This window comes from Diabrotica undecimpunctata, chromosome 2, assembly GCF_040954645.1.
Source record: "Diabrotica undecimpunctata isolate CICGRU chromosome 2, icDiaUnde3, whole genome shotgun sequence".
NCBI classification, from domain to species: Eukaryota; Metazoa; Arthropoda; class Insecta; order Coleoptera; family Chrysomelidae; genus Diabrotica; species Diabrotica undecimpunctata.
The window spans coordinates 62,015,349-62,034,186 of NC_092804.1; the positions used below are offsets into that span (position 1 = coordinate 62,015,349).

The 18,838-nt window shown below is 32.4% G+C and overlaps 1 protein-coding gene across 3 annotated transcripts in view; it reads left to right on the forward strand.

Annotated features, from left to right (window-relative positions):
• LOC140434629 (uncharacterized) overlaps positions 1 to 16,635 on the forward strand; it is a 53,362-nt gene extending 36,727 nt beyond the window's left edge. Inside the window, exons 8-9 of one of the 3 annotated variants that reach the window (XR_011950068.1) lie at positions 4,024 to 9,090; positions 16,251 to 16,635. The gene's annotated coding sequence lies outside the window, so the exon portion shown is untranslated. Of the gene's footprint in view, positions 1 to 4,023 lie in introns of all 3 variants that reach the window. The other 2 variants (XM_072523033.1, XM_072523034.1) reach the window with 2 other exon arrangements.
• The last annotated feature ends 2,203 nt before the right edge of the window (positions 16,636 to 18,838 follow it).

The window sequence follows — 18,838 nt, forward strand, 5'->3', positions numbered from 1 at the left end:
GAAAAAAAGTTATTCTCTATAAAAAGATGTGCATGGTCTATTTAGAACCTAAGATGCAATTCAGATTTTATCATTATAATTATATATTTTATCAATAAAGAGTAAAGTAGCTTTATAATTTATAATATCGAAAATTTTTATTGTGAAAAGTTGTTTGGAATTAAAAGCTGTTTAAGTATGTAATTAATTACCTATATCCTTCTAATTAAAAAAATTTTTTTTCAAATTACCGATATTGAACATATTTTTTATTCATTACAAATATGATAACTCTTCGGTTCTGATAGAAAATAGGTTATTAACTCTTCAATGTTTATTATCGTTCGGTTCAATGTTCGGTATCGCTAATTTGAGAAAAATTTGCATTTTTTTTTTAAATAGGATGTACTTATTAAAACATAGTTTTTAATTCCAATGTGATACTGACAATATATTTTTGTTTTGCACACCACCATTCTAATGTGCTATTCATAACTAGTTTAAATATTTTAAGCAAACAAGGTATGAGACAGAGGTTTTAGGGCAGTATGTAGAATTACTTTGGGTATAGGAATAACCAAGCATTGTTTGAGAGAATCACAGTTATCTCCTTTAAGTAAAATATTGTTAAAATATTTTGCACAGATTGTATGGCAATTACGGACAGGCTTAATAGCATGCTGTAGTTAATGCCATCTCTACCAGGAGCTGTATTTTTAGAACTCTTAATATTTGCTTCAAGTTCGTAAGTTGGAATGGGGTTTAGTAAAAAGTGGTCATTGATAGAAATGTTCAACGTAAATACTGGTAGATGGGGAAAATCCGGAGAGATTTTTATAAAAAGACTTTCTACCATACATTTATCATTATCGGTGTACTTTTTGGTACCGTGAATTTTGTTTACCCTTCTCCAAAGTTTTGAAGGTCAAGTTTGCCTACTAAATGAGGCACAAAACTGAATATTTTCTTTTAGAATAAATATTTTTACGTTTAGGAGATGATTGTTAATATCTGTTTGATGATGGCTCATCCATTATCGCCTAGATATTAGGAATTATTTAGATTAATATGGTACTGTCTATTTTGTCAAGTACATAGTCCCGATATAAATCGCTTAAATTTTTACTTTTGGGATTACATTAAATTACTTGTTTGTGATAAAATAAATAACCGTCAACACTATGAAGATTCTCGAAACTCGTTAATTAAAGTAAGAGAAAAATTTAACGAAACATTTAGACTACATATTTCATTAAATAGTCAACATTTTAAACAATTTCTGTAATTTTTGTTGCCGTTATTTTATTAAAAAAAAAAGCCCCAATAAAATAATTGCTTAAATTTCATTCTATACGTAAAGGGATCTAAGCGATAAGTCTAACAGGTGTTGCTTTAGAGCGGCAACTTACTTATTCTCCAAGCAAATGTAGGTTAAAGTGTACACTTTAACCTACATTTGTTAAATTTACCTCTAAAATCTAACAGGTAACATAAAAACTCATTGTCTCCAAGTAAGAGATGTAGTGCATTCAAGTCCTCCCCCTTTTTAAATTTAATGTCTGTTTCGTCCCCCTTTTAAGTGTTTTCTGTGTGTCTTAAATTGTCCTTCATTTTTAACTTTAAATACTTGACTTTGCAATCATTTGCCATATATTTCAATAGAACTTTATCAAAGAAATTTGATAATTACAAGTTGAAAGAATTGCACACCCATACAATTTGTACATCTAATCTCATTCATTGTCTTACAACTGCCACCTTCATAAAATAATTTACAATCATTTGGCATATTTTGCAATAGAACTTTATCAAAGAAATTTGATAATTACAAGTTGAAAGAATTGCACACCCATACAATTTGTACATCTAATCTCATTCATTGTCTTACAACTGCCACCTTCATAAAATAAAATCTCAATAAATAAAACACATTTCATAAATATATCTCTAGAATAGATAACTTTTAAATAACTCAATGGTATAGAACATTACTTTCATCAAACAAACAATCACATTACACCTATCTCTACTTCATTGGATAAAATCTGTCTCCTCAAGAACTTCCCCGTTTACTGTCAAACAATTACAATAGCAGACTTAAGTTCTCCAATCAACAATACAGGATAGTTTGAACCATGTTCATTCAACCATCAATTAATAGAGTACCGGCATCATTTATTTAACTTTGTATCGAGACCTGAAGATGCTTTGCATATTGTAGAAAGCGAAACCGGTCGTCTGGATAGTTAAATTAAATTGATTGTGAGTAAGTCTAATTTATTATTTCTTTTACCTTTTGAAATGGACTCACACAAGCAACACATTCATGATTACAATGTACAAACTTTATTATGATTTTTATAAGGAGGAAAAACAGGAAGAACCTGTAAAGGAAAGCTTTTACAACAATATTTTTAATACCCAGTTCAACCTTAGTTTCAAAAGACCAAGTAGGTACAGACAGCTGTGCTAAGTGTGACAAATTTCAGATAAAAATAAAATCAGGGTTCGTTAGAAGAAAAAGCTTTAGCTCAGACAGAAAAAGACTTCACATGCGTAAAGCGAAAGCCGTAAGAACAGCAAAAGATGAATGTCATGACCTTAAGGATCCTAGCAAAGTTGCGATCACCTTCGACTTGCAAAAAACTATGCTAACTCCTAATGTGTCAACTACTAAAATATATTATTTAAGGCATCTTTGGACGTATAACTTAGAGGTCCATAACCTACAGACTGGAACGACCCGTTTCTTTATGTGACACGAAGGCCAGGTGTCACGCGGATGTCAGGAAATATCATCTTGTCTCCTAAACTATATCAGAAGCCTTCCTCATCTGTGAAACACATAACTGCGACAATTGTGGAGTCCAAAATAAGAGTCATCTGACATTCAAATTTTGGCTCTACATTGTCAGAAACACTAATATTTAAGCAGTAGATCATTGCTTTCTTATAAGTGTGACCAAGACTTTGGTTTCATAGAATTAAAAAAGAAAAGAATTAAAAATAACCTGTATGTACCTCAACATTGGATGGAGCTGTTAATTTCTACAAGTAGAAAGTTCTTTACAGTACAGATGGAAAATGACGATTTTTAGACTTTCAAACACTTGTGCCATACTTCAAAAATAGTGTAAGTGAAATACAGAGTATGCAATTGTTACATTTTCAACAGGACAAACCTTATGACCCTGTTTTACAAGAAAACAGCTCGAGGTAGCATGGAAGAGTTTAGTGAGCTATTTGTGAAATCCACTCGAGCTGGCAAAAACTCTGCCCTTCTGCCGCATGTCTTGCCAGTACCGAAAGGCCTCTCATTAAGCAAGCTAAATATTTAAATCTTCAACAGTTACTAATATACCTACCTCCAATTTACCATGAATTTTTCATAAATCTGCGACAAGCTGGAGAACTAGCAAACTTAGAAGAAGCATGAGTCAAAAATGACGATTTCAATCACCATTATGACACTGATGTTGATGAATAATAAGTCAATTATGTATTAATGTTATGGAGAATAAATTTGTACGAAAACTTTATGATCTTTTTACATTTTTTATCTCTATGTTGCATTTCTTAGAAGTAAGAGTACAAGTTCTACTTTGCAACCTAAAAATAGCTCAATAATGAGTAAATCCAATAAAATTATGATTTTTTGTTAGAAGTAATAATAATAATACCTACAGTTACTAAACCAGAGAAGAAAAAGTAGCATTGAAAATCATAGCAATTACAGTGAAAGCTCAACTTTGAACGGCGTTTACTCAAAATTTACTTTTTGGTACTTATACCTCTTTACTTCTAGGGTCCTCATATAATATCAAGATACCAAATTTCACTTAAGTCGGTTTAATAGTTTGCAATAGGTATATTCAAAAATAATAGAAACAAAATTAATAAAACATTCTTTAGGCAATGTCCAATTAATTATAGGACACCCTTTATATTATTAATATATATTGTAAATATATAATAATACCATATTAATAGAATTTAAGTATAACTTTAATTTTAAGAGATTATTAACGTTTTGAAATATTACAGTATTGGAATGGAACCCAACTTCTCATCAGGGACCCTCCCATGGATGATAATGATAAACTGCAACAATATTTTTAATCTTATATTTTATTTGACATCAATTATTTAAATGATTTATTATTTTGTTTTTGTTAATGTATATCGATTTTTATTTGCTTACTTTTATGTATCATTTTATTAGGATTTTAACCATCTATATGTTGATTTTTGTCCTTATTTTGTTCTCTTAAAGACCTTTGTTATAGCCCGTTGTAAATTTATGTGCTCTCGAAGATCCTTACAATTTAACTGAACTTCGTGAAATTATTTATTTTGTTTAGTTTGAATTCTGTGTTCTCGAATACGTAAATGCATGAACTTTATAATTTTAATGTTATATTCTTGTTAATCACATTTTTCGATTTAAAGATTTATATAGTATATGTGCATTCCCCAAGAACATCTCCATGCTCGTAATTTTTGATAGTGGTCCTTTATACCAGATATAATAAAACTATTACCTAGATTACAATTCGACACCTTCTTTTTCTCGTAGCTCGTAGCACTACAACCCGGGGTGGGTTTTGGCTGACTGCACAACTTACTTCCATCTTGAACGGTCGTCCATAATAGATGGGTCAGTGGGTAGCCCCATTGTTCATAGATCTGACCATATATTCTCTCTCCATCGCATTCGTGGACGTCCTAAGGGCCTTCTTCCTGTGGGGGCTTCCTCCCACATCGACACCTGGCGGAGTGTTAATCATTTATATGTACTTAAGAAAACAATATTTAGATTTTGTTATTTTTTGACAGGAACTTTCTTAAGAATGCGAACAAAATATTGTGCCGTTATGTTTTTCTTTAACACTAACACGACTACCAAAATGAACTACATAGAACAGCCAGTTTATTTTGATGAGTTATATAACATTTTTTGCCAACATTTCTTAGTTTTATCTACTACAGGTTATGAGATAGTTAAATTAAAAAGTAGAAATATTATTCTTACTTTAATTGTCCTCCCAACAGCTGTAAGTTGATTTTGATGTGATGTAGTTGTATGATTACATTGTTTTGTGGTTTTCCGTCAGTCTAAAATGAAGCCTAACTTTTTATAGTTTTTCCGGTTATTTTTGCATATAGAATGTAAGCATTTATAACATACGTCGTTGCATTCCAACTGGAACTACGGGAATTATATTTGGCATTTCTGTCCTTTCAGCTTCATAATCTTCACTGGCAATAGGTTAAGCAATTCTAGAGTCAATTTTGTTTTCAGAAGCAGATATCAACTCCCGTTTATTTTTCGAATTATCCCCTTAAAGGTCCTCTAGTTCTCCCAAGTATCACAAATTTTGTATAGGTGCAAGATCTTTTTCGCTCCACATTTTTGTAACAACTAACATTTTATCAGAATTTCCATCTACATATTTCTTTCTTAAATCTTGATAGAACTGGTAAGAAAATATTTGCGCATGCGCTCACTATTGGTGCGCATGCGTTGGCTTATTCTACGCACGCGTGAATTATGTGCGTGTCCCTGATGCTAACATACGTACATGCAAATCAAGACAAGCTGAGCAAAAACGCGTTTTGTAAAGTTCATACTTGTATCAGATATGAGTAAAAAATATATATAAACAAAAGTTCTTTATATATTACCAGTTATAACCAACAATGTGTCAAAATTTCATCGGTTAAATTGACCGGCATCGCCCGTACTAGATAATAAAATAAGTGCACCCTACTTGTACTTGTATATTAATTTAAAAAACTCTTTGATATTTGGTCAATTTATATCTAATTATGATTGATAAAGACTTTGAAGAAACGGTAAGGCTTTGATGATTAAATTGTGTAATAAAATTTTTAAAAACAAAAACGGTGACTATGACCGGTCGGTCCGTTCTATTGTTAAGAGATATTTTGTTTGAACCTGTTGTTCCTTATACCGAGAGTATATTTTTTATTGAATGATAGCATCCAATTTCTAAATATCCAAATCGCAAATATCCAAGCCAATCTGGAGGTTTTTTCAATACAGCACCGTAATGCAGTTTATTGGAATTTGCACTTTTATCGAAAACAAGAGCTTTGACTTTTGTAAATTTCCGAAATTTTATTTTTATAAGGAAATGTTCAATTATTAACTTCCGTCTAGGTTTGGAATTATTGTTCATAGTCTGGATTTATTTCTTCCTGACGTTTCTTCTATTGGCACGGCGGACATTATTAAAGGCGATGCGGCAAAGATCGAAGTGTCTTTTAGAACAATTACTATTTAAATGGGAATAAGCCACAATTAAAGGTTAAAGTACGTTTATTGACGTTTCAATTTCCACTTCGGAAATCGTTCGGAAAAGGTTTGTATTTTGAGAACGATTTCCGAAGTGGAAATTGAAACGTCAATAAGCGTACTTTAACCTTTAATTGTGGCTTATTCCCATTTAAATAGTAATTAGTTTAAAATGCCATAAGAAAATAGCTTCAGAATAATGTCTTTTAGAACAACTAAGTTTTTTTAGAGTAGTTTTCGTATGAAGTAATTATTCTATTATGTCCAAATGAAACTTAGTGGTAATGAAAAACAACTTCTTTTACCCGCTTCTGTATTCTGCGAATACTTATTGAATCAATATTTTAAACTAGATCATATCGTGAAGAATTGGGCAGTGATTAAAATCATCGTTTGTCTATGATTAAAAGAGACATAACATTGAAGTTAATTTTAGTGATTGTTGTATTAATTTTGATGCTAGTTGATTGTCATACCATAAATTGTAGCGAGCTATAACAAAATTCATGAAGTGCATATTATTTCTTATCTATTGTGGGGTTTTAGATACTTTGTAAAATAGTAAACATAATCAAATTTTAGTCTGAGAATAGAAATAACAATGCGTTCCTTTATCTTACTAGTAGATTTCATAAATAGAAGTTAAATCGGATATCAGTGGGCAATACAGATGTAAATGTACACAGATGCCGTGTTGAAGAGGGTTTATGGTTGTAAAAGATTTAAAATTCAAAGCCATGAAAATGCTATAATCTTCATCTGGACTATACAACAAGATTTTTGTCCCCTATGATGGAACTTTCATAATTGTTAATGATATTTGTTTTTCTTTAAACTCATAATATATCGTGAATATTTTATTTAAATATTTCGAACTCAAGAACTGGTCTCACATAAATCCACTAGATATTTTTCCGTTATATTCGTATTATTATTCTTTTATTGGTTCTCCTTCGAACAAATTTTAAGCCATGTTTTCACTTATCTCTGCATTTAGTCTGCTTATGCTATTAATTCTTAAGGATCGCTTTACTTACCCAACTTCACATCAATACAATGATGATTACGTTCTAAACTTGATTGTGCTCATATTGTCTACCTTAGTTTAGTTTTTTCTTGACCTTGAATGAACACTTCTGCGAATATGAGTACTTATACAATTAGTTATCCCATGATAAAGTTCAGCATGTACGTACCTACATAGCTAAAATCGAAGATAATAAAAAAGCTCACATATAGGCGAGCATGACACGATGGGGCTAACAGTAAGGCTAACCAACTATAATAATAATATCGTATGGCTTTTTGCCGGGAAGATCCTTTCGGATTGTTCCGCTTCCAATTACATCTTTAACCCTGTTTCAAGTAGTGTCGATGCACACTAGCCCAGGGGAACCGACGGCTTTACGTGCTCTTTGAAGCACGGTGAACGGCTCGTATCATTTTTAGAAGTGAAAATGTCGTTGTTGGTGCCGAGATTCGAACTCGTGCGATCTGGCTTACAAAGCTAGTATCTTGCCGCTGAGCTACTTGCCGTCCAACTATGACTAAGAATCAATCGATTTATGTTTTATAATAAAAAGTCGACCAAAAAAATTTCGTTGTATACAGTAAAACTGATAGATTCCGTTCGCTCAGATTCGGAATATTTTGACAGATTCATTATTGGAAAAATACAATACAAAAATTCCTACCTCTTACTATTAATAGCTCAAATAAACTTAAAAGGAGTAAAAAATAATGTTACTTAAGGCCGTATGTCGATATGTCGGCAGCAAATAATATTCTCATATATTTTAAATACATCTTCGCTTATTCCCTTTTTATTGATAATATTTATTTGTTATCATAGTTTGCTCTCATGCTCCACTTTTGCTATATTCCTTCGTAGAATAATTCAGCAATTGTTTGGTAATCCGCATTGTTTTAATATAGCTCACATTGTTTTTCCGTTATGCTCAGTTTATTCAGTTCAGATGTTGAGGAAATTGTATAAATAATCTGTATTTGGGAATTACGAGTAGGATTCACCACTGATTCCTACCGGTAAAGATCTGGTCCACGATAAATTAACATATTTAAAATCTACTAGTAATATGAAAACGATTAAATTATAGTCGATAAATTGTAGCATCAGCTTTTATTAAATTTCTTAATAAAATTTCCATTCCAAGCCTAAAAAAGAGTAGTATTGCAAAATGAAATTAAATTTGAAAGACAATTACAATTGCAGCTAAATTTGATTTTTTCAATTAAAAAAGTTAATTTACTTCGCCAAAAATGTGATCAATCTTTTAATTTCTTCAACAGGGTTTATCTTTTTAATATTAAAAAAAAATCATTGTATATCATAAGGGACAATAGTAAAAGTGTCATAAGTAGTAATTGGGAACTATTAAAAATAATACTCTACGGATAACTCTGTCTGCACAATCTCCACACAAACTATTTAGCACTATGGCACTATGGAGATACTTTTAGTAAAGAATAATAATTTGTTTGATCTTCTTCTTCAAGTGCCATCTCCGCGGCGGAGGTCGGCAATTATCATAGCTATTCGGACTTTTGAGACGGCTGCTCTGAAAATTTGTTTGATACATTATGTCAATTTTTCAGCTGGTCATAGGTAATATACATTAAGCTAAGTGTGGCATCTGCGCTTTCTCAAGCCCACTGCTGTCGTCAAGGCCGCAGAGGATTTAACTTTTAGTACAGTATATGGCTTAAGAATTGTGCTTTTAGTATCAATTTGGACTTTATTGGGTGTTCATCGAGGGAGTTAATTCTGCTAGGTAAATCTACGTAAATAATTTAAATTTCTTGCAATGCAGTTGAAAACCTTTAAAAAATTTTATTTTGGGCTTCCCCACCGAAAAACGAAAAAGTATTCTAAAAGTAATTACTATTTAAATGGGAATAAGCCACAATTAAAGGTTAAAATACGTTTATAACGTCAATAAACGTATTTTAACCTTTAATTGTGGCTTATTTCCATTTAAATAGTAATTAATTTAAAATGCCACAAGAAGCTAGCTTCAGAACAATATTCTAAAAGTAGTTAAACCCAAATAAATAATTCATTTAAAGAAATTGAAAAACAAACAATACATTCTCCTGTACAAAATAACAAGTAAACTAAATATAAGGTTCAAATATACCACCTTCTTTGGCAAGACAATAACCTAGTTTATTATAAAATGCTTGTCTTACGTTTGAAAGCTGTTGTGGCGTAATTAAATCGCAGCACATGTTTTCTTATTTTATTTTCCAAATAAACTAGATTATGTGCCATCTCAAGATCGTTGCCATAGATGGTGGATTTAATATGTCTCCAGAAAAAGAAATCCATGGGAGCCAAATCGGGAGACCTCGTAGGCCATTTAATTTGACTCTTTTCGCTTATAATGCGATCCTGAAAAATTGCGTTTAAATAATTTCTCACGATATGCACATTATGAACGGAACAACCATCCTGTTGATACAAGATATCTTCTAAACGTACTACATCTGGGAGATTCTGAATAGCTGGAATAATGTTATCTTGTAAAATATCAAGATATTTAGCTGAATTCAAAACTCCCAATGAAAAATGGACCAATTACATGGTTACTTAAAATGCCGGACCACACATTAAGTTTTTGAGAGCGTTGGGTCCGATGTACAATACTTTAATGTTTATTTTCGTAAGACCAATACCTCATTCTGGAAGGATTGCGACGAACCAGTACTGAAAATGACAATTCATCGGATATTTTTAATAAAATAATCATTTTCGTGAGATGCATTCATTGCATCTTCACAAAGATCCATTCCAGGAAATTGATCTCCGGGAAATAACTCCTGAGTTTTTGAATATTTCAAAATTCTTAAAGACATATTTTTTAAAACTTAACTGTGGTATGTGAGACCTTCAACTCCTCGGCGATACTTCTTGTTTTTCTGGATTTATCCACCTCATTGGTAGCTCCAATACTTTCATCTCTCCTTTCAATTTCCTGCTATCTTTCCGGGACATCTCTTTTCTTTTGTGACATTTTGTACAATCTTATAAACAATAATGTGTTTCAAAACTATTTGCAATTGTTTATGTACAAGGTATGGGTCTATTTTCTAAAATATTAGCAAATAGATCTACACACTCTGATAAAGAATTGCCTTGATAATACCATTTAATTATTTGAATATTTTCTAGAGAAGTTTAAATAAACATTTTAAAACGATACTCTTCGCTTCACAAGTTGCCACACTTACCTCAATGTATATTACCTATGTCCAGCTGAAAGATTTACGTACTTTATATAAAACCTGTATGTATGTATAAAATATTTAATTCTCGTTAACACTTGTATATTTTTATGGTCGTTTACATACGGGTCTGCGCAGTGCGGTAAGGATGAAGCATGGTATCGCCATGCACCTATTGGTATAATAATTGTACTTAAAGTTTAGCATGTGTCACGCAATATACCATTATTATTTAGTTTTCGAAAGCGATTTAAGCTTTTATGCTATAATATACTCAAATTAAAATGCCGAAAACATCTACGACCGACAATACGGACATTGTGGCACAATTATGTTTCATCGGTGTCCTATCGCTGTTGCACAGGTCCGTCAGGAAAAGGCAAAATTAGTACCTTCAGCAAGTTTGTGTAAATTTTATCTATCCAGTACTTTCCTTCCATTAATAAATTCTATCCTTTTTAACGAATTTGACCGTTTTTCTCTTTCTTTTTTTAAATATATCTTCGAAAGTTATATTTGCATTGAGCATTTTTTAATTCATGAGGTAGTAAGTATTGTGTCACCAGTATAAATATTTCTAATCAGACTGTTCTAAAAGTTTGCTACTAGATTTGAGAAAAAAGGATGTCGTGAATATTACAGTAAGTTAATGGTTTTCGTTAGCTTTCTGAGTATGAATGTATGGATGTCAACCTTTATTAAAGAAAAATCTCTTCTAGCTTCTTCCTAAAATCTTCTAGCTTGTAGAAGGTGGCTCTGGCTTTTTCAATGCGTATTCTTATTTATTTTCTCATATCTCAGTTATTATTAACCTTGGCACCCAAATAGTGATGTGATGTTGAGTCTTGCTAAGTATATTCCATATGATCCGTTCTTTATTTGTTCTACCTTTGTTTTGTTGACGTAAATTAGCTTTGAAAAGTGTTATTTTTTTTAATTTGTATTTATCGCATGTCTTGGTCACCCTGTTTATGAGTAGTTAACAGATGCTTCGTTGGAAGCAATCAGTACCGCGTCCTCCAAGTATCTTAGATTATTGACGTTAAGTCAGTTGATCTTAACCCTTAACTACTGACGTGGATGTTTCAGGACGTAGACTCTGACATGCGGTATGTCATACCGTTGCCTATTCTCCTTTGTTTTTAATATGAATTTATCTTATATCACTGTATTTGTTTTTTATATCAACTACGGAATGATTCTTCACATTGCTGTAGCATAATATACTGCTACAAGTAAAATAAACTTTACTTTTTCAAGAATATTATGAATGCATGCATAATATTTAAAAAAATGGTGGACGTTACTACAAAATCGTTTATAAACTAAATTACAAGAAAAATTTATTACTTGTGACTAACAAATGGTAAAATAATGTTAAAAGAAACAGACTATTGATTTAAATTTAATGAGAAACTAAAATACAAAATTCTGACAATAACCAAAAATTACAATAAAATAACTAGTCATTTTGCAAGGTCCGCAATTTTTCTTTGTACACTGTAAGCACACTGGTTTTCCACAAGAAAAGCACACATAAAAAGTCTTTCGCTTTAATGCACTTGGGCATAAGTAACACGTCTTCTTTTTCTCAAGCCTTTCTTCAAAATCTGCTTCTTTTTGGCGTTTTTGTCCTAGTATTCGTTCAATACCACATAATAATTCTCTCGGGATTCTGGGATTTTCGAGTCTTCTTTGTAGATGACGTAAAACTAATTGTTTCGCCAACTCCTTTGTGTAGTTTAGCCTTTCCATATTATCTTCTTGTAGTGATTGGTACACAACATGCGAATTAACAGCAGCTATATCAATGATGCGGTAAAAAATAGTAAGTGGCCATCGGCGAGAACGACGTTTTACAGAATATTTGGCACACTTGACATCTAAAGTATCGACACCTCCTTTCGTACGATTATAATGAGCTATAATTTCTGGTTTATCAGTAATCTGATCGGTGCCTATTGAATGGTGCATCGAAGAAATAAGTAAAACAGCCCTCGATTTTTTTTTGGCACATGGGAAATTAGGGATAAACTTTTCGTAAATCCGTAAGTAGTTGAATTTACTTGCCTACATCGGTGTGGCTGGAATTCCTGAGGGATTTCCCGTTTATTTTTCTTGAGGGTTCCCACATACGTTAACTTCTTTATTTCTAACTGCTTTACTAATTCTATAGAACTAAACCAATTATCAGCTGTGATATTACGGTTAGTTCCATAAATAGGTTTAGCAAGCCGAAGAACAGATTGAGTTGGTTTATTCATCTTCTTTTCTTCCTCAGATAACCCAGTTCCGTCAGTGTCCTTGCCCCCATATATATAGGCATTGTATAAGTAACTTGTTCGTGCATCAGTCAGGCACATTATTTTAATGCCATATTTCACAGACTTATTAGGCATATACATTTTAAACCTACACCTTCCCCTAAAGCCGACCAACATTTCATCAATACAAACACATGTGCCTACGGAATACAGTTTTTGACAATTTGATATGAATATATTAAATATGTTACTAATGGCTGCTGTTGGATCTATCCTTTTTCTTTCTTCTCTATCCAGAGGGTTATCAAAACGTAAACATTTTAGAAATATTGCAAATCTTTCTTTTGCCATAACACATCTGAATATATCTCCACCAGTGCCATCTGTAGCAAATATAGAATTTATATCTTCGTCATTGGATTTGAAAGCTGATGAGTATAAAAGCAATCCCAAAAAAGGCTTTTAGTTCTATTTTATCAATTTCATTTAGTTCTATTTTATCAATTTCATTTAGTTCTGGTCTATTCATTCTTTTATAGTTTTCACGAATTGCACGTAATTTATTATTTGTCCATTTACGTATTTTTTGTATTATATCCTCAGAAATAAGAAAATTAAAAAAAAATGATGAAGTTTCGTTTCTTACATCTCTGGACCGCACAGCTGGTACTTTTGTTACAAGGTTGTGTAACGGAGTTCTTACATTTTTCGAGGGTGTTGTAGTAGACCACTTAAAATGATTTTTGCCATAAAAATATGACTTACCATTATCATTTAAATGATATTCGTCTTCAGAACTTTCCGACTGCTCACTTCCGGTGTCGTGTGAACTTTCAATACATACTTCTTCTCTTGCATCGTCAACATCACTATCACTAAAATATTCTAAATCACTAGGTACTTCGTCAGCCCATTGAGATAAAATAGCCTCAAAATCATCATCTGAAAGCTTTACAGTTTTGCGGCTAAATTTAGAACAACTGGATGAACTTGCTGCCATACTAACAGCAAAAGAATACACTACACTGCTTTTAACTATAGAAACGTAAATACTGACATGCGGTACTTGATACCGCAAGAAAACTTTATGTCAACGTAGCTTAAAGACTAAACGTGTACTAAAACTGCAGCAGTTGAGAGCAGGTACAATTAAACCCCACTTGAAGGTACACAGATGGTGTTCTAAGAATCTTTTATAAAACACGTTTTACAACAAAATATATTTTCGGCTCGGTATCGCATACCGCATGTCAGTGGTTAAGGGTTAATACCGACTTCTATTTTATACAAAGCTTTATTGAAGATAAAATCGGTATACATATAAGATTTTTTTTCTTTTCGTATTATCTCAATTACTGAACGTTGGTTATCATATTGGCTATCATGGAAAATGGACGACGTGACATGACATGAGCAAAATACTTCAATTTTCGTATTTTTACGGTTTTCACTACTTTTGGTTGTTATTTTAATGTTATAATACCTCTTTATTTGTCACTCTGCCAACCCAACTTATGCATAGCATCCTTCGATACACCCACAATTCGAAAGCTAGAAATTTATTTGATAGAGATTTAGTGAGCGTCCATCTTTCACAACCGTTATTTTAAGGTTTATATTTTGTATTATAAAATAGATGCCATAAAATACACCCCTGCCTCACTCCACGTCGCATCTTCACTACTTTTCGGACTTGTAGATGGGTGCCAATACAAATTTTTGATAATACTAATATCTTGGTGGTCAATTCTCACTTGTTGCAAGACATCCAGCCTTTTGTGGTAATTGTTTTAGATCAAGTCAAAGGCATTCTCATAGTCGATAAAATACATAAAAATTGATTGTTGTACATCCCTACATTTTTGAAACCGAAATAACTTAATTTTATTGTAAATTCTGGAGTGAAGCATTCTTAAGAACATTTTCAATATATGGCTCACTAGATTGATTATGCGATGATTAGCGTTTATTTTTTCGATATCATTACACTTGTTGACAAAAGCCTGTTGGTATGTGTCTTATTTTGTATATTTTGTTGAAGTGGTTTAGAAGTAGATGGATTACTTTGCTCGGTATTATATCTGGTCCATTTATCTTTCATATTCTTTTCTAATTTTATGGCCCTTTCCGTCTCATCTAAGGATTTTCTACGCACAGCCTAGGAAAATATATATTTTCCATTTGAATTTTTGTTCATTCGTTTTCAAACAGCTTATCAATTTTTTTGGCATTTTATTTTTTTAAGTGTAAGCTTTATGTCACTAATCAACAATATATGATCTGAGGTTGTGGGTTGTTCTGAGGACATCTGCTGTAGGTTATGTTTTAGTTACATTGATGAAGTTTCGGTATCTCATTTATTATTTGACCGAAGAGGGCCGATGGGCCAACGAGCCAAAGGAAAACTGAAACTTAGGTATCAAGACAACCTAGAGAATGATTTAACATCTATTGGAGTTATGAGAAGAGTTGTCAGAGACAAGGGCGAATAGAGGATTGTTATGAAGAAGGTTTTGACTCATAGCGAGCTGTGATGTCACTGATGATCTTATTTATTATTATATAATCGATCTGGTTTCTTACGATATTTAGTATAAATATGCCGGTGACTTCCATTCTCATTGTAGTCCCGAATTATAATAATAATGTCCATTGTTTCCTAGATGATTATTCATTCAAATTTCTCTAATTCATCTTCGCTACTGAAGGCTGTGGGAGCATAAGCTTGAATCAGGTTGATGTTAATTGGTTTTGAGCTTAATTGCATTAAGATTACTGTATCAGATATGTAACTTATAGGTCTATTAAAATTAGGAAGATTTTTTTATTTAAAATAAATGTCATAATATTTCTCCAGAATAGCTCTAAGTTGTCTGTGCTATACTTACCAGATCCCACCCAGCGTAGGTCACTTATCTCAAGAACTGGTATATTGAGAGCATTTGGATGCCTCTTATGGTGTGTGTTTTACAGGGGTAGTAGAGACACATTCACATATTACATGCACCTATTCTTATACCTCATTTTATGATATTCTCTTTTTATTTTCAAATGAATTTCTCTGGATAACGAACATGGAAAGCATTTAGTGTTTGCCCACTCCAGATCTGGCCGTCCGATGACCCTGATCAGTAACCTTTTCTTATTACGCATTAATGTTATTATGATTTTGATTGGGGGAAAATAATGAGGTGGTCTCCTCTTACATTCTTTATCACTGTGCAAATATAATTTTTGTGAATCTCACTGCGCTGTTTGCTATCTATTCTTCAACTAAACAGAAATCAGAATTACTCTCTACTAGTAGTACGTTTTAATACAGCCATCTGGGGAGGCGCCAATGGTGGACTAGCACTTCCACAAGGATTTGCTAGTCCTCTTTTTGATGTTATTTTTAAATATAGTATTTAATAAATAAGTTGAGTGTAAATTATCTTTTTCAGAATACCAGTACAATAATAGACTTTTATAAAAAGTACCTTCAAAATTTAACATGTTCGATTGGCCCATATAGCAAGTGTACAGTGGAGAGAGCAGAGTTATCCTAAGTATTGAAACGAATAAAATTTTGGTTATATTCCAACATTTTTAGTAATGTCAATTAAGATTTTATTTTTTATTAAGAAATAAAAATTACAACTGTTATTAGAAACTAATCACTTATGAGAGAGAAATTTAAAAAAATACTTATATGAGAGTGTGATGATATGTCTGGTCTTAGCTTGTAATGTACTCAAATAGTCTTATATTAATTAATCTCTATTGGTTATTATGCCCCTTATTTGTTAAAGTGATCCTCTCGTACGAGCGCATTGAAAAAAATAATAACGAACGTTAAAAGTGGTGATGTAAAAGAGTAGTTTGCTTTATCCTTCGTTTGGAACCGCGAGATAAATTTCTTGTTTTATTTTCACAAGTATTATTATTATATAATTTTACATTATAAATGTGATTCAGAAACAATTTGTTATAAACCACCTTCAACTTCGTTTTTACTTTTTGTATCATCCCATATATATACTGAGACTTTATTCAGTGAACGAAGTAACGATCAATACGTTTAGTTTCCGAAGAGGATCACATTTTTTTAGAGATGTATTCGAAAATGTAACTTTTTATATATAAACATGAGAACATGTTAATCTTCTTATATAAAAAAGAGCAGTCATTTTATATATAAAATGTTTGTCGACTGTTGAATTGCATTTGATAGTGTTTTTTAAGATCCAGTCATTTACGTAATTTATCATTGAATAATGAGGCCTATATCTCATACGATTCTCTTAGCTGGTAATAAATTGACTATTAGATGAAAGAATTCTGTCCAATACCAGTGTTAATAATTTGTTAAATGTGACTGGATTTTTAACAATATTGTCGAATAGAGATGTATTTGTATATATAGGTTCAAATGTTTATTTTTTGTATGTATGAACTGCGTAGAAATATATAATAAATATAACAAAATTATAAATTTTATTATTTTCAAAACACAGGATGCTTATTATTCGGCTAGTGTAGATAAGAATAGAACTCTTTTTAATATAAGTATCATCTTGCGTGGATTTTCCAATTTCGTACTCTTTCTTCTTCTTAGGGTGCTTGTCCGTTCCGAACGTTGGGGATCATTCTGGCTATGATGACTTTGTTGGTTGCTATACGGAATAGCTGTGTTGAGGTTTTTCTATACCATGCTCTCAGGTTAGCAAGCCAGGATATATTTTTTTTGTCCTGGGACCCTTTTCCCTTTAATTTTACCTTTTCAAAATTTATTGGAGTAGATCATATCTGCCTTGATTTCTCCTTATGTCCCAAGTACTGCAGCTTACGGCCCTTCACGATGTTGACCAAATCCGCGGTTGTGTTCATCCTCCCTAGTACTTCTTCATTGGTGACTTTGTCATTCAGGATCCTTCTGTATAACCATAGCTCAAAAGCTTGAAGTTTTGATGCTTGATATTTTGAGTTTTTGCCTTCAATGTCTACGTTTCTACTCCGTACAGAAGCACTGAATACACGTAACATTTAAGGAGCCTTATTTTTGTTTCTAGGGTGAGGTCATGGCTCTTGAAAACACAGAGCTCATAGTCAAGAGTGCACTTTTTGCCTTTCCGATTCGATATGTTTAATCTCTCGGGTATTGTCCCACGACTCATTGATTATAGTTCTCAAATAGTTGTACTGTGAGACACGTTGAATTCTCATTTGGTTCGCATACAGATTTGCTCCAGTTATGTTTTCTTTGCTGATGATCGTTTCCGTTAATTTGTTCATCAAGTTTTTCAGCCTTTCTATGGTATTTGAAAACACTATTGTATCATCTTCATACCGCAGGTTATTGCGCTTGATTCCATTTATTGAGATGTCTTCATCAATATCTTTTAGAGCCTATTCAAAAATATGCTAAGAGTATAGATTGAATATACATATTCTCCATCTATTCGGAGTACCGCTGATTAATTCCAATACAGGTTAGCTATTATTTTTAGGTCTCTTCCGTCAATCCCTGTCGTCTTCAGCACTTCCATCATTTGTACATGTCTGACTTTATCGAAAGCTTTCTTGTAGTCAATCAAGCATGCATGCAAAAACATCGCAGCTGACATCTCTGCATTTGTGAAACAATACCTGCACGCTAAATAAAGTTTTCCTCGTACCAACGCACCAGTTCCTCGCATTTCCGCTAAATTCTTTTGTGGATGACTTTTAAAAACAGCTTCAGCAGATGACCCATTAGGCTTATGGTCCTATAGTCTTCACAAACTTTTTACTCTTAACTCTATACTTTCGTACTCTTAACATCCTTAATTCTTCTTCCACCCGATGCACTTAAATCGTGCTCTAGGCCAGTCTCTTCTGCTCACTCCATCTGTTCTTCAGTTATAAATGTGTTTCGACGGCTCCACCTCGTTAATTGTCGCTATGTAGACCAGTCACTGCAGCCTGTTTATTTTGACGTGGCTAGAAATATCAGGTTCACTATAAAGGAGGTAAAGCTAAAATATAAAATCAGTTTTCTTACACGCATCTA